Below are 15867 nucleotides of genomic sequence, written 5' to 3'. Positions count from 1 at the left end.
TGACATAATTCTCAAAGCTATTGATTTAAAATCTGTACAACACATCAATAAAGTAGAATATACTAAGTGTTGCAGCGGAATAACTCATGTGGATTACATGTATGAAGACATGGAATCCTGAGCCTAGTTTAATACATATACATCAAAGAATTTGCTCTGCTCGTTTCCATCTACACCACAGCTTAACCTGCATATTTAGAAAACATATGCAGGGTTGAGTACTAAAAAGCACTCAATGGTCACATGCCGAAATAACTTTAAACTTGCTCTTAGAGCTATATATTGAACTTGCCATCTCAAGCATCACACAGGAGTTTTATTTAAATAACCTGTGCATGCAAAATTTTAAAACTTCTCTATAATCATCATAACCTCAAAATAAATGACTGCGGTCAAAATACTCATTGTGTATATACCACATCTACAACTCATCATCATCAAAGGTACTGAGAAGTAGGCCTCCCTCTCAAGTACCGTGACCAGCCGACGCGATAGAGGGGTCACAGTCACCTCTGTGCACAAAATCCCGCCTCACGCAGGACCGAATTCGTCTCATTAGTAGAGGGTAACATACAAACTCATCATCATAAAAATTGGCAAGTCAATTAGTTTAAACATAACATTAACTCAAATCATTCATCAAACTCATAAGCATTATTTCATTTTAGTTAGAAAGTCCACCTGATACGCTTAATGAAGTAGAAGTCCTTGCTTGTTCACTCTACACTGCCTCTCGAACCTTCATTATAATGAGGTTTCCAAGGTAAGATTGGATAGATAGACAAGAAATAAATAAAAGATAATTCCTAGTTGAAACTTCTATCACTTGAAACTTTAGGGTTGCATCCTCTAATCTGAGTATTCTACTTTTATGGACTTAATTAAATAAAAGCAAATAGTAACATCATATCTCTTAGGATATCTCAAATTGAGAAAGCTTAAGAGTAAACTAATCCATTCTATATAGATTAGTTTACAATTAATAACTAAAACATCAATCACTTAGCATAGTTCTATTCATAACTTTCTCAAGTAAGAAATCTCAAATATGTAATTATATATGAATCTCAACTTTGAAAAATCATGTAAAATCAACATCTTCAAAGAAAAATACAAGCTTTACCTTTTTAGAAATATATTGAAGTCTATATTTATCAGGAATTTACAAGAACGCAATATCTCAAGTGTATAAGAAGTTATATCACAAAAGGCATAATCTGCCACTGAACTATGCTGCTTCGCGCAGTACATTTCAGAAAATCATTTGACACATCTAAGGTGTTGGATTTAGCTGAAATTTGTAAACACGTACTACTCGTGATGAAGTTATTACTGTTAAAATTTCAAGAGATTTGAACCACAGGAACACCCTCAAAAGGATCCTTCAATACCCTGCCCTGTACAGCCAAGAACTGACAACAGGGGCATCTCTTGCTTCAACTCAACAAAATACATATCTTGGCTAAATAAAGAGAAGTAGGGCTCAAATATACATCATCTTAATACATACTAGCATACTTGATATCCTCCAATTTCTATCATATAGTTCACTTTACAATCTCAAGAGTACAATTATACAAGCTTCAAACATATAGCTATCTTACATCAAGAATTCTCAAATCCACTTAAACTATCCAAATCAATCTCACAAACTATGTGGTGTAAACTCATAATTTACTCATATATGACATAATTCCAACTCAATAGCACATATATGAATCCAATTACTCAAGAACATAATCATAACTCTCAAACTCAAACCTAGGGTTCATACTAACTTGAGCAAAATCAAAATCAAGTAAGAATTAATACAATTAATCAGCATAATCATGCTTAGGAACATCAAAACCATAATATATCTCAATATTAAAATCATACTTCAACTCTAGCATAAACCCCCAAATGTTCGAAAAGAATAAGAGATAAGTTAAAAACTCTTTCAATTTTTATTATCAAAGGAGCTTGATTCGAGAGTTCTTACCCTGATATGTTCTTGATAGAGTTTTGATATGATTTAATAATCGCTTTGAAGCTTATAAGAAAATGGAGGTTTAATGTGGGGGTAGGGGACGACACTTAGTAGGGAAGAAAGGAAAGGAAATTTAGCTTCCCTCTTAAGATTTGTTGATAGCTATCCCCAAATAAAATAAGTAAATGTAAAAATATATGCATTCTTGTGAAAGCTTACGGATTGCTATTGCTAATAGCCACAAATATCATTCTAACTAATATAATAATATAACTCTCATATGTAATCAATCAATACATGTGTATACATAATGCCTTAACTAAGTTAATAAATATAAAATTATAGGTGATATCGTCATTGATATATCATTCCAACTCAAATTGAGATAAACTCAAATACATCCACAATCTATATATTATATAAAAGATCAGTATAACGGTAATTTTTTACCGCCAAATTTTCTCTCTCCCATTATTCTCTCCCTATTTAACTAACTACCGTCATTCTCTCTCTCTCTCTCTCTCTCTTTCTTTTTTATTTCTTTACGTGTTTTCAATTTTTTTTCTTTTCTTTATTTTTTTTTACTTTTATAATTATTATTTTTTCTAATATTTATACAGTTTGATTAATTAAAAAATTCACTACGCGTATCAAATTAAATACCATGACAATAGCTTTAATTTGATTTATAATACATAAAAAAATTAATTTAAAATAAAAAAGTATTCAAATTAATGTTTTTTAAAATTAATCTCTTTCTCTCTCTTATTTTATAAAGGAAGTTAGTTTATCATTATATTTTTTTGTTATTTGCATAAAATATTATTTGAAATCATGAAAATTATGTACATTTTATTATCCAAGGCTGCAATTATTTTTATTACTCTTTTCTTTCGAGTTTTTATTTTATAATATATAAAAGAGGAGTTTTCTCCCTTCATTTTTCCCCTCCATTTTTTCTCTTTTATTTTTATAATTTTATTTTTATTCTAAAGATTGTCAAATTTAAATTATAAAAAATATTCAATGTGCATCTTAAGTTTAAGTTCGTCAGAAGATCTTTAATATTATATACAAATTATAAATAATGAATTTAAAACGAATAGGTTATTAATATTTTAAAATATTTTATTTTCTTTTTCTTTGTTAAAATTTTACAATTTTTTATTTATGTTTGTGTAAGAAAATATTTATTTATTATTATTGTGAGAAATACTCTATAATAATAATGTGTAATATTAATTTTCATTATCAAATAATTTAAAATAATTTAATAATTTTAATTATCATAACACTTTATACATAATTGAAAATTACGTTTTCAAATTCGGAATTGTATTGAGTAATTAGTATTTTATTTTTAAACCATATTTTACATTTATTATATTTATATATTTAAATATATCATTTAATTTCGATTTCGTCGTGCATCGCACGGATGGTCGTACTAGTATATATAAAAAGTAGGATCTCATTTCTAATAAAAAATAAGTCTAGGATGGACTGCTCTGCAGTCGTTCAGAAGGATGATGGGAAGTCTGTTTCGATGGATGCGTCGGATGGTAATAAGGCTATGGTCGATGGGAACCCAACAAAAAAAGCTTCAGACGTAAATCGTCAATCTTATGCGATGGCTACTGCTCCTAAACCGATAAGAAGGCCTGATGTTTTTGCTCACATTTCAATGCTTTGCGTGCTCATACCTCTGATCAGTGATTCATTCTAAAATTGCCTTCTGAATTATGCAAATCTCGTGTGGAGGATTACAAATTTTCTATTATCGGTCGTCTGCTTCTCAAGAAAGGAGATAAACCGTGCGCTACTTTCGATTTGAAACAGGAGCTTCAAGGGATATGGCAACTTCCTTTGGAAAGGAAATCGATACCGATGTGCAAGGGGTTCTTTATCCTTAAATTTCAAACCTTGGAGGATAAAAAGGCTGTTAAATCTATAGCTCTTTGGGAGTTGTTCCATGGTTCTTTTCATATAAGGGAGTGGGTGAAAGGTTTTAATCCTTATAAAGAAATTTCTTCCCTTTGTCATGTCTGGGTTCGGGTCTATTATCTCCCAGTGGAGTGGTGGCATCCGGATGTCCTTACTGCGATTGGCAATGTTGTTGGAACGGTTATTAAAATTGATGGAGCCTCCGCTTATGGGGATGTTGGGCATTTCGCCAGAATTCTTGTTGAAGTGGATCTTGTGCTTTCGTTACAGGAGTTTATGCATGTGCAAGGGGACGATGCCTCTTATTACGTTGAATTTTACTACGAGCAGCTGCCGCTTTATTGTTCTCATTGCAAGATCACTGGCCACAGTATGGATAAGTGCAGGAAAAATAAACCTTGCGATGATAAAGATGAAGGATTTTAGCCCCAATAGGATCGTTTCTCGGATGTCTTAATTCACCATACAACGATTAATTCCTAACATGCTCCTATGAATTTAAGTGTTGCACATTGGAGTTAGAAACACTTACTTGTGAATTGTATGTTGAGGCTGTCAATGGCTGAATTGAAAGACTCCAGTTCTGACCTTCTGAACTGTATCCCGCTCAACTCCCAACGTTGGATGGACAACAAGCTGTGAGAATTCCCAAGGAGAAAAATCGGCCTTCAAAGTTGGCGCCCCTTTACTGCTCTCTAAAACCCTAATATTGTGTTTGTCTTATTCTGAGAGCAGACAGCTGTATTTATATACAAAACAAAGTCCTAGGGCTCCCATAACTATGAGTGACGATTTTTACTCCTACTGGGCTCAAGAGACTTTGGGCCAGTCCAGGGATCAGATACAAGGAATAAAGATGGGCCTCTAATGAATTAATTTTTATGATCAGCCCAGATCATAATTAATTTATAAGTATTAATTCATTCCACTAGAGAATCAATACTGACTTACCCCTCTATTGCCGGTGATGAGTCGGGGATTATATTTAGACTTATTAAATCTCCGTATTTAAAATATCCGACATCCATTAATTAATTAGAGCTCTGACAGCTTAAATTAATTAATCTCTTTGTAATCCTTAAGCAGTACCACTCAAACCTTATTATTGCGCCTGAACTTAATTAACCTGCAGGGTTTAACGCAATAAACCTTATTGAGCACCTTAAGGGGATGTCATTATCTTATACCGGATATGGGTACTAATACAGATAACCAAATATCATATATTGACCGCTATCACCCAAGATACAGAGTACTCAAGTTAATATATAACTCTCACCCATAGTAAGTCAAAGTGATACACGAATCAATATATATATTTGAAATCTAATTAGTATTAAGATTCTATTAAGTCACCGAGATCTTGATTCTTCACTTATGTCAGATAGAAGAATACATCTCACTGTGATCTTATCAATTCGTTATGACGTACCAGTATAGACAAGTAGTCAAGACAAACTCCTTCCATCTATACTGCAGCCTAAACCAACGACTCGTCCTAGAGTCATCTCGGCTGTGATCAGTTTATATCTCTTAAGGTTATTTCAATTATATGGCCTTCTGTGATCTACAACACACCATATAATCCACTTATATAGAGACAAGGGACATACATATGCAATCATGAACACAATCAGATAGGAGATTAAATAGTGAACACAGGAATCATTGTATACAAGCATAAAACGTTCTTACTTTCAGTATACAAATCCAACAAAAGATATGCAGGTTTCTAAGAAGGTTGAGGCTGTTGTTGATTTGAAAAAGTCTGCGGTTGTGCAAGTTATGCACACTTCGGATAAGGCTCAAGGTGATGGGTTTATTAATGCCAAGAAGGTTTCTCGTTGGAAGCTGATAAATATGGACTTTACTTTTGCTAGCAACGGTTTCGCTGTTCTTGAGGATGATGAAAGTATGGACTTCAATCAAGAGAAGGAGATCTCTGGCCGTTGGTGAAGCATGAAATCTTACCCTAATTAAGAAAACGATAAACGAGACAAGATGTACGTGGTTCGATCATAAATGATCTACGTCCACGGGAGTTCTTCGTTGGTTTCACTATACTTTGAGAGAGTATTTACATATTACAAGTGTTGCTCAGGAATAAATCATCCACCCTAATGCTAATGCTAACATTCTATTTATAGATGTGATAGTAAACCCTAAAGGCCTTAGGCCCATGAGCTTTGATAATTGGGTTTAGGCCCTTTAAGGCCTTAATACACTTTAGTCCTGATTTGACCCATCTGCGCTGTCCTTCGTTGCCCGTGTTGAGTAGTTCCTTGAGCTGCGCAGGCGAGTCTGCACCGCTAGGTCCTTTCGTCTACGCTGCCAAGTTTGTTTCTTCCTCTACGCTGCCAAGTCCGTTTCTTTGTCTACGCTGCCGAGTCCGGCTCTTCGTCTACGCCGCCAAGTCCGGCTCTTCGTCTACGCCGCCAAGTTCTGGCTGTGTAGCTCTTTGTCTACGCCGCCAAGTTCTGGCTGTGTAGCTCTTTGTCTACGCCGCCAAGTCCGGCTCTTCATCTACGCCACCAAGTCCGGCTCTTCGTCTACGCCGCCAAGTTCGGCTCTTCGTCTACGCCGCCAAGTTCTGGCTGTGTAGCTCTTTGTCTACGCCGCCAAGTCCGGCTCTTCGTCTACGCCGCCAAGTTCTGGCTGTGTAGCTCTTTGTCTACGCTGCCAAGTTCTGGCCTGCGCCGCTCTAGCTGCGCAGCTCTGCACTTTGGCCAAGACTGATTGACTCTTCGTATTCATTTGTTAGTAAGTCTTTTTAATTAGACCTGCGCTTGTTAGTTCCTTTGATAATAATAACAATAATCAGGTAAAGTAGATTTAAACTACTAAGCACAGCGCTGATGAGTATTCCAGTCCTCATCAGCTACTCCCCCCTAGTCTGGTTGAACTGTGTCTTCTTTGTTCAACCAGTGATGCGTGATATAGAGTCGGCGCTGTGCTGCTCACCCGAGTAGGGTCCAAGTGTTTTCTAGCCCTGTAATTCATCCCGAATCGAGTACTTGTAAGCTTTGCAAAATAATCAATGATAGAATAGTACATCCCTGCCAATTTGTCAACACAAAAATATCCCAACTCTGTCAAAATATTTAGAATAACAATAAAAATAATAAGAGTGAAGCAACTCCCTTTCGAACGTGCTCGTTGAGCCGCTTTTTGATTATTATCATTGTGCTCGTGCTAAGGCAGCTCCGGGAGCTTTGTACTTAGGCAGCTCTAAATTTCTTAGGCGGCGAAATTCCCCGAACTTCTCAAACTTCAAAGCATAATCCCCTAATTCATCAAGAATTAACATAATGAAAGTAGATAACTTAGCTTCCTCTTGTATTAGTGTTTATCAACGCCGAAAATTCAGCGCAGGCGATGAGATGGACCGGTATATGGCATTGACCTGGTGAAGAACAAAGAATGCGCCGCAGCGCTGGTGAAGAGCAAAGCATAACATCACAGCGCTGGGAACTTCGTTGTATCAAGATCAATAAATCCCATAGAGTTGAGACGCTAGAGTAATTTGTTTGGCTTGGTGATCATAAAAACTGAGACTTTGTCATCCCAGCTAGTTCACCTCAGTGGTGGGTGTGAGTTGCCGACGACGTGATTTAGATTTCGAAAGGCGACATCTTCGTATGTCAAGGAGCTCTGAAGCTGAGAGTGCATCTTCAATAATATCAGCCCATCTTCATCACGAGCGGCGACAAAGGAGAGAGGCGGCGCTGGCTTCGTTGCCGAGCAGCAACAAGCGAGGAAGGCGGCGCTGCCGAGCAGCACCAAGAGAAAAAGGCAGCGCTGCCGAGCAGCACCAAGCGAGAGAACAAGTGAGAGAGGCGGCGCTACTGAGCGGCGACAAGCGAGAGATGCGGCGCTGCCGAGCAGCACCAAGCGAGAGAACAAGCACGAGCCCCTTTTCCTTAGGTTTTGAATTTTTTTATCCCTAAAAAATAGGATATAAGAGGTGATGGGGGTATACACCCCCTACTCCCCCCCCCCAGTGTCGTACGCGTACTTTAGAAGTCAAGCACGATTGTTGAAGACCTGGAAGAGCTAAGAAGGTACCCGAGTAGGGCTGAAAAGTCGGTGCCGAGGAGTAAACCGAGAGAGCGATTGAGTTGCCATTTAAGGCTCATCCCTTGTCAATTAGGCATACATGATTCCCTGCACTTGTTAAATAAGAACTTGTCGATCTTTGTAAAAATAGTAAAGACAAAGTATTTCAGCGCTGCAGATGAACTAAGATAAAAGAGAGTAGTTTTTCCTTTAGATTATTTTGATGTCATCAATGGTGACTAACTTAAGGCTCAAGTATCCGCAGAGCGGCTGAGTTGCCATTTAAGGCTCATCCCCAGTCTAACTTTCGCGGCTTATGATGTTTCTGCGCGGAGCATAGACATTGAGGCCTTCGTCGTGCAATTAATGCCTTGAATTGTGCAATTGATGCCCCGAAGTTTTGCAATTAATGCCCCGAAGTTTTGTAATTAATGCCTTGAATTTTGCAATTAATGCCTTGAATTTTGCAATTAATGCCCCGAAGTTTTGCAATTAATGCCTTGAATTTTTCAATTAATGCCCCTGTCTAACTTTCGCGGCTTACAATATTTTTGCGCGGAGCATAGACACTGTGAACTGACAACGACTCGGACATTCTGCGCCGACCGAAATAACTGAGATAACTGTTTTCCCTGTACTTGAAATAGCTGCTCTGACTGCGCTGAGATAGTCACACTGGTTGCGCTGATATGATCACTCTGACTGTACTAAGATAGCCACACTGGCTGTACTGGGATAGCCGCACTGGCTGCGTTGATATGATCATTCTGACTGTACTAAGATAGCCACACTGGCTGCGCTGAGATAATTTATGCAATCTGCGTTGCAGATGACTTAGATGAAGATGATTGCACAGGTTGAGCTGACTGAGACGGTCACGATGATAATTTGAGCACTGATTGTACTGAGATAACTGAGATAGTTCCCCCAGCCAAGACAACTGAAATGACTGAGACGGCTGTGCAGGCTGAAATAACTGAAAAAACTAAGATGGCCGTGTAGGCTGAGATAGCCTGTCTTGACTGCGCTGAGAAAGCTCAGATATATTCTGAGGCTGATAGCTGCACAGGCTGAGCTAGCCTGTCTTGACTGCACTGAGAAAGCTCAGATATATTCTGAAGCTTGCAGTTCTAGATCGTAGCTAAGTTACCATTTAAGGTTTTAATATCCGCTACGCGGCTGAGTTGCCGTTAAGGCTCAAATACCCTGCTAAGTTTGTCGAGAAAACACACATGGTGGTGTATATTCCACTCCCCCCTTAGTAACATGTGCATGAGTCAACTAAACACTTTTATGTGTATACTTGTGCTTGGTGTCCGTGCTTGTGATGTTACTGGCAGCGCTGACATGACTATAGTCCCGAAGTAAGTTATTCAAATTATGTTTCAAGCCCTAGGCACAGATGCAGAAGGTGTGCAGCTTCGTACTAGTTAATATGCATAAAGTATGCAGCTTCATGTGCTGAAATCAATTTATATTCCAGCCCTAGGCACATATGCAGAAGGTGTGCAGCTTCCAAGACATAATTATTATTGCATAAAGCCCCGCATAGATAATATAAGTCATACTAAGGTATAACATTTCCTAGTTCCCAATCATATTTTCATGCTTCGATGAAATAGCTTAGATATATGATGTAGTGACAAGTTTTTGTTCTGCGAAGTACCTGAGTCACCACTTGGTAGTGGATTAGCTTTCAAGTGATGGTGATTACCATATTTGTTCAAGTGTTTTCCTCAAAATATGTTTGTCCTGTGCTGTAAAAATTCTTAGGCACAGACATTAGCAAAATATGAATGCCCCTTAAGATAGGGCTGTGAACTCATTCTCATAGAAGATATATGATGGAAGACCTGATTGATAAATCATACATAAAAAAAAATGAAACCCGACAAGCAAATCAGAGAACCCAATGAACAAAACATCACTATTCTGATAGTCAGAAAATCTTGAAATTCTAGGGTCTGGAAGAATATATATTCAGATTTAAACATAATAAATCCCCTCAATGCCCTCGAAGCCTCGTCGTCAACAGTGAAGCGAGATTCCCAGAGTATAGAATTATCTTGCTATGTGCCTGCAGAAGCGATATGCTGGGCTGCCATTAACTTGGCTTCGGGGCCTTCCCAGTTCATGGATAAATGCAGAGCTGGCTGTGCTGCTGAACAGCGACAAGGGAGAGAGGCAGCGCTGGCTGCGCTGCCGAGCATCGACAAGGGCGAGAGCGGTGCTAGCGGCGCTACCAAGCAGCGACAAGGGCGAGAGGCGGTGCTGGCTGCGCTGCCGAGCTTCTATGCTGGATTCCGAGAGGAGGAATTTGAAATTTCTTGCGATGGAAACTCAAGAACCTGCAATTAATGCCTTCATCCGAGGGGCTTACTGTTAGTAGATCATGTAGAGGTAATTCATTGACAGGCTTCGTGGTATCAAAGACATCAGATATTCCACAAAAATACATTCAACAGAGCTAATAGAAACGTGATAATCATCAAACCAACACCTTCCATTAGTCAATGAGAATACAAATACTTGGCGCTGCACCATCAAAGCAAGGTACAATAGAAAAGCTACTGAAATGTCCTGGTCATTTTGCTATCCCTCTAGACAAGAGATTATTGCTATGAATTCATTATACTTAATGCTTACGATTACTGCTAGGTGCTTTACCAATGCAAACAGATTCATGAGCTAGTTTTGCATGTAGAGCATATTTATCTATTGCTAAGTAAACATCAACGTAAGTGATACCAATGAGTACTTAGAACCCAATGCCAAGAGGACTTCCACCACACAGCAATATGCGTCAAAATACCAGCATGAGACACCCAGATTTATGCAGAATTAAAAGTAATTTCGATATTGATGCGGTTGATGCCGATATTGGCAATATTCCTGTTCAAACTAAACACATCAAGTGACTCCCAAACATGGTGCCCCATATCAATGGAGATAAATCCATTGCTAAGCCAAATCTTCCAATCAAGAACACGTAAGAATCATTTCGAATATCTCACACATTTAATCCACACTCGTATGCCCCTCAGACAAATAATTTTCAAAAGTAAAAATGAAATTAGCAGGTCGAAGAAGGGAATAATCACAGACATAATTTCGGTTCTCATCTCCCTAATGCAGTTCAAAGGGTGATAACATATAGAGAGAGGAGCAGATATCTTAGCTTTGGTATTCATTTTTTCACGAGGCCAATATCCTCTTTTTGCGGAAGTTCCCAATGAAGCTCCCTTTTACCCCGAATTGAAGAAGTCGAACCGATGAAGAAGAGAAGTTCGTAGGGCGCAGCAATGGTGAGCAGAGCATACGAGCCCGGACTGTGACCCTGCCGATGGCGTGGTTGGTTCAAGTGAAAGGGTGACTGATACCATCTCTGCCGAATTTCAGAGCTGACGAGGTGAATTCTTGGTGAGGACAGAGCGGATTTCAGAGCTGCCTTTTTGTTGGATGAGGCTGGGCTACCCTGCTCAGTTTAGCCCGGGGGAACGACAACGACGAGCTCTGAGGCAATGCAGCCGAACTCTGAGATGTGGAATAGTAATCAGCGGCGAGGGAAAGAGGCAGCTACGCTGCTCTGCTGAACAACGGCGAGGGAAAGAGGCGGCGCTGGCTGCGCCGCTGAACCGCGGCGAGGGCAAGAGGCAACGTTGGCTGCGCCGCTGAACCGCGGCGAGGGCAAGAGGCAGCGTTGGCTGCGCCGCTGAACCGCGGCGAAGGCAAGAGGCAACTTTGGCTGCGCCGCTGAACCGCGGCGAGGGCAAGAGGCAGCATTGGCTGCGCCGCTGAACCACGGCGAAGGCAAGAGGCAACTTTGGCTGCGCCGCTGAACCGCGGCGAGGGCAAGAGGCAGCGTTGGCTGCGCCGCTGAACCGCGGCGAGTGCAAGAGGCAACGTTGGCTGCGCCGCTGAACCGCGGCGAGGGCAAGAGGCAGCGTTGGCTGCGCCGCTGAACCGCGGCGAAGGCAAGAGGCAACTTTGGCTGCGCCGCTGAACCCCGGCGAGGGCAAGAGGCAGCGTTGGCTGCGCCGCTGAACCGTTTTTAGAAAATCAAAGGGAAAATCGACGGAGTTGCGCCGCATTTGAATCTAGTATTTGAATCAGAGGGAAATCGACCCATATCAGAACTAAAGCAGCTTGGAGATGGCGACGACCCCAAATCAGAGCTCAATAGGTTGGATTTGAATCTGGTATTTGCCGGATCCAGACATAAAAATTGTCAATAATTTGCTGCGAAACACAAAGAAATACAAGAATCATCAAGATTCACTCGAATTTACACGAAATTGCTAAGAAATATATATTGGTTAAGGAATTGGGGATCTTCCCCTGCCCATGGTCGACGAGTCACTTTCCGATTTCAGCGAGAAAAAGGCGGTGGATCGGCGACGTGTGCCGATTAGGCGAGCCGGCTCAACGGAGCTACCTCTCAGAGAGAAAAAAGCAGCAAGCGCCCTTGGGCCGTGAATCGCGGTGGTTGACCTCGGAAAGGGGATCCAATCTGGATCTATGAGCGAGAGATCGACGATCTATGTTGGCGGCTTCGATTGTCGGAGACGTCTTCAGCGATTCGAGAATCCAGAATTGGAATGGGGGCTATGATAACCAGGGGCTGTAAATCTGGACTGAGATCTTTGAAGAGGAGCGAGAGATCGAGCTGGGCTGACGAACATCAGCCAAAGATTTGTTCCCGAAGGAAATTTTGAGGATCAGAATCAGTAGATTTTCCCCAGAACTTGTGTTTCTTTTTCTTTTTTTTTCTTTTTATGAACAGTAACCCCCGATGAACAGTAAATCCGAATCTGGAAATTCCAAAAATCGAGAAGAATGTTCCTCGAAACTCACGCCTTAGCTCAATTTCCCACAGACGGCGCCAGTTGGTGAAGCATGAAATCTTACCCTAATTAAGAAAACGATAAACGAGACAAGATGTACGTGGTTCGATCATAAATGATCTACGTCCACGGGAGTTCTTCGTTGGTTTCACTATACTTTGAGAGAGTATTTACATATTACAAGTGTTGCTCAGGAATAAATCATCCTCCCTAATGCTAATGCTAACCTTCTATTTATAGATGTGATAGTAAACCCTAAAGGCCTTAGGCCCATGAGCTTTGATAATTGGGTTTAGGCCCTTTAAGGCCTTAATACACTTTAGTCCTGATTTGACCCATCTGCGCTGTCCTTCGTTGCCCTTGTTGAGTAGTTCCTTGAGCTGCGCAGGCGAGTCTGCACCGCTAGGTCCCTTCGTCTACGCTGTCAAGTTTGTTTCTTCCTCTACGCTGCCAAGTCCGTTTCTTTGTCTACGCTGCCGAGTCCGGCTCTTCGTCTACGCCGCCAAGTCCGGCTCTTCGTCTACGCCGCCAAGTTTTGGCTGTGTAGCTCTTTGTCTACGCCGCCAAGTTCTGGCTGTGTAGCTCTTTGTCTACGCCGCCAAGTCTGGCTCTTCGTCTACACCGCCAAGTCCGGCTCTTCGTCTACGCCGCCAAGTCCGGCTCTTCGTCTACGCCGCCAAGTCCGGCTCTTCGTCTACGCCGCCAAGTTCTGGCTGTGTAGCTCTTTGTCTACGCCGCCAAGTTCTGGCTGTGTAGCTCTTTGTCTACGCCGCCAAGTCCGGCTCTTCGTCTACGCTGCCAAGTCCGGCTCTTCGTCTACGCCGCCAAGTTCTGGCTGTGTAGCTCTTTGTCTATGCTGCCAAGTTCTGGCCTGCGCCACTCTAGCTGCGCAGCTCTGCACTTTGGCCAAGACTGATTGACTCTTCGTATTCATTTGTTAGTAAGTCTTTTTAATTAGACCTGCGCTCGTTAGTTCCTTTGATAATAATAACAATAATCAAGTAAAGTAGATTTAAACTACTAAGCACAGCGCTGATGAGTATTCCAGTCCTCATCAGCCGTGATTCTGCTCTACCGAGGCTTTCGCCTTCGTGCTCTTAGGAGAAACACCAGGAGGGTAGAACTGGATCGGTTGGACTCTATCTTGAGGCCTGTGCAAAAATCCATTTTTGATAAATCACTGGAATCATTTATTTCGAAGGATGAGGAGAGATGGTTGAAGAGATGGAGATGGAGAAGGGAAAGACGGGGAGTGCGATCGAGACTGGGGAAGTTGGTGTTCGTGGCGATGCTGCGACTGATGGTGATGCGGAAATTATCACTAGTGAGTCAGATTCTTTGAGTGCTTGTCAGAGTGAGGATGTTGTCGAGAAATCTGGACCAGATAATTTGAATGATACGGCAATTATCACTAGTGAGTCAGATTCTTTGAGTGCTTGTCAGAGTGAGGATGTTGTCGAGAAATCTAGACCAGATAAATTTAATGCTATTGTAAAATCGGATTTGGTGAGGAAGGAAGTGATGGTGACCGAAGGTGGAATGGTCGACCAGATGAATGTGGATGGTGAGGAAGATGTGGTTGTCCAAGCAAATGCGGCAGTTAGCCTGGCTCATGATGGCAAGGATTCGTCCACTTCCGCGACAAAAGATATGGCTAGTCGGCTACGTAGGCTAGAGGAGCAAGTTAGTCAGGGCATGCAAATGCTCGCTGGTAATGCGATGCCTAAGCAACAGGGCCATCCTCCGAAGGGGATGGAACGTCCGCGTGTTCCACAGAATCCGGAATATACATAAAACGTCGCCTCAGGAATGCGGTGGAAATGGGTTATAAGCCGAGGAAATTTGTCATTGATCATAACAGAAGTGCTAGCATGCAGGTTATGAATAATATCGTCAACAATAGCTGGGCAGATGAAATGGAGTTGCACGATCGTCACACAAACATGGAATTTCCTTATTATTAGAAGGTTGTGCGTTTAAGATGCTGAAGCCTTTCAGGCTTTTGGAGTTCTTTTTTTCGAACTCTTTTTCGTGTCTCGATCCCCTAGCCTGCGTATTTGTGCTTTCATGGGTTTCTTTTTTCTTTTTCCTTTTATATAAAATCGTAATTTAATAATAAAATAACAAATAAGTCTATAAATAATAAATCTTTCTACTAAATATATCTTCTAATAATTAAGAAATAACAATAAATCTTAAATTCATGGTTTAATAATAAATCATCACTAGTAAAGTAAGAAAGCTCATAGATAAATAATTAAATAATATATGTCACTTCAATTAGTCGAGCGATAAGTCAACTAATAATATTTCTTATTTATCACATTCTCATCTCCAAAAATAATAAAATAATCCCTTTAACTGGGAATATAAACTTTCTGCCAAGAATAAAATTAATAAAGGATGCAAGAATACTTAATTATTTAAATTTTGCAATTAATCACTGAATTAAAAGCTTAGGGTATTATAATAATATCTCATCTCATCTCTGTGATTCTTCTTCTCTTTTCTCTTTTAAATAATAGAAAATAGAAAATAATATTAATAATATATGCTGTAGTGAAAATGTGGGGTGTTACATGCAATCAGCCCTGAGCGAGTTGAGATCCCAAGAATCAGGAAGATCGATATCCAGGTCAGAGACAAACAGGTGCTAGAGCATGAACAAAGTTTCAGAATGGGAGTAGCAAGGCTATCGTTCCAAGGAGAAAGGCTAACGTCTAGACCTTTGGAAAGGAGTTTCTCGTATTCATACGAGTGAAAAGCAATCCAGAAAGCACCAATCCAAGGTATAAGAGTGAAAATCAAACTCAAATGCCCCGAAGGATGGAGAGGTGTTGCCACAAGATTTGATACAGAGAATCAGTTCCGCTGCAATACGTTCAACCGATATTTCGGGACTTTGGAGATTGGAGGCTTTGAGATCGAAATCAAAGGCAAAGCCGGGCAAGAAGCCGACGTCCTAATACTTGGACGAAATTTCCTTAACAAATATTTACCATGGTCAAGGAAAGAAGGAGGAATGGAAGTCACAATCGGCAGGAAAAAATTGTT

At 40.5% G+C, this 15867-nt stretch overlaps 1 long non-coding RNA gene across 1 annotated transcript; it reads right to left on the bottom strand.

Annotated features, from left to right (window-relative positions):
• On the bottom strand, positions 1–2111 carry LOC131015792 (uncharacterized). The gene is made up of 3 exons (XR_009098682.1): positions 1982–2111; positions 682–739; positions 1–187 (listed from the first exon to the last, which is right to left on the bottom strand). It is a non-coding gene; the product is annotated as an uncharacterized LOC131015792 (long non-coding RNA).
• Between the last annotated feature and the right edge of the window lie 13756 nt (positions 2112–15867).

This window comes from Salvia miltiorrhiza, chromosome 1 (assembly GCF_028751815.1).
Source record: "Salvia miltiorrhiza cultivar Shanhuang (shh) chromosome 1, IMPLAD_Smil_shh, whole genome shotgun sequence".
Classification (NCBI taxonomy): domain Eukaryota; kingdom Viridiplantae; phylum Streptophyta; class Magnoliopsida; order Lamiales; family Lamiaceae; genus Salvia; species Salvia miltiorrhiza.
Note: the sequence above shows the minus strand (reverse complement) of the source record. Positions and strands in the feature narration are given on the sequence as shown.